Below are 1,870 nucleotides of genomic sequence, written 5' to 3' on the forward strand. Positions count from 1 at the left end.
CACATTTTAACTACAAATCATTTTCAATTGATAAATGTCGTGAAAAATCGAACTTTAAATGCCTAAAAAAAAATTGTGCCCATGTATTTTTTGAATATTTCGCAACTGCTATTATAACAATATATCAGCAGGAGCCTTGTATTACGTAAATGTTAACTCTTTTTTTACCCAAAATATTATTGATATTAATAGAAAAAAAACTAAAAAAAATTGAAATTTGAAATTGTCCGTTAACAACTCAACACTAATAAAAATAATCTCAAAATTTTATGGTATGTATAAAATTAGAACATAAACATTTGGTTAAGTTTTCAAGTATCTACAGTTATTCGTTTTTGAATACAAAATAACAAAATCACTACATGAGTAAACGAGTGAAATATCCAATGTTGTAAATATTTGAACTTCAAATGCTCATTCAGATTTAATTTGACTTTCTTAGAGATAACTTTTTTTTTGATAAAGGTAGATAACCTTATAGGGAATCTTGTATTACATTTTAAAATTTTAGTTGTAAAAAGAAAATTTTTTATGAATTTCAAACTCAAAATGATTTGCGAATTTTCGTGATTCTTACGCTTTTTGTCAAAATTCAAACTTTAAATGGTTATAAAAAAAATTGTGACTGGACTTTTAACATTTTTCAAATGTCATTGTAACTATATATTAAGAGCCTTGTATTAAATTTTCAAGCTTTTTTGCCCAACAAATAAAATTTTATTGACCTTAATAGAAAAAAAAACTAAAAAAATTGATAATTGATAATGTCCGTAAACAGCTCAAAACAAGCTTTGATGGGAAAGTGAATCTAGTTAGTGCATTTGGAAGATCAACTTTTCTTATAGTTTTTAAAAACGCCGGGAAAAACAACATAAACATTAAGGGAAAAAGGGAAATTTTACGTAAAACAATTTTCGACAAATCAATTTTGGTTTATGTTATAACTCTCAAAAAATGAACTTATATACCTACATGAAATTTTCACTGGTTGTTTATATTCACATTTTCTATACATGATAAAATTTTCAAACTATTTTGATTTGTTTTGAGCTGCTTAGGGACATCCTCAGTTTCCAATTGTATTAGTTTTTTTTTCTATATATGTCAATAAAACTTTATTTGTTTGGTAAAAAAGTCTGAAAATTTAATACAAAGCTCCTAATATATTGTTACAACAACAATTGAAAAATATATAAAATTCTTTGTCACAGTTTTTTTTAATAAGCATTTAAAGTTTAAATTTTGACAAAAAAACAGAAAAATCACGAAAATGTGTAAATTTATTTGAGTTTAGAATTCATAAAAATGTTTCTTTTTAAATCTAAAATTTCAAAATGTAATACAAGATTCCTCATTAAATTGTCTACCTTCATAAAAAAAAAATGTCTACAAGAAAAATCAAATTACATTTTTATGGTTGTTTGAGGTTCAAATTTTTACAACATTGAATTCACTTGATGTGTCATGTAGCGATTTTGTTATTATGTTGTAATTCAAAAACGAACATGAAAATTTCACTAAATGTTTATATTTTAATTTTCTATATACCATCAAATTTTGAAAATATTTTGACTCTTTTAGCTGATTACCGGCATTGTCAATTGTCTACATTTTTTTTGATTTTTTTTTCTATGATTGTCAATAAAATATTATTTGTTAGGTATAAAAGCGTGTAAAAATAATACATGGCTATTTAAAGTTCAAATTTTGACAAATTTAAAATTTAATAACTGTGTTGTAGATAAAAATGTATAAAATAATCAACTTTTATAGTTAAAATTTAAAATTATAACAAGGTTCCATGTAAATAGGTTATATATGAATATACTTTATTCACAATAATATCATCAAATATACTTAGTAATATCAA

Source organism: Acyrthosiphon pisum, chromosome X (genome assembly GCF_005508785.2).
Source record: "Acyrthosiphon pisum isolate AL4f chromosome X, pea_aphid_22Mar2018_4r6ur, whole genome shotgun sequence".
NCBI lineage: Eukaryota > Metazoa > Arthropoda > Insecta > Hemiptera > Aphididae > Acyrthosiphon > Acyrthosiphon pisum.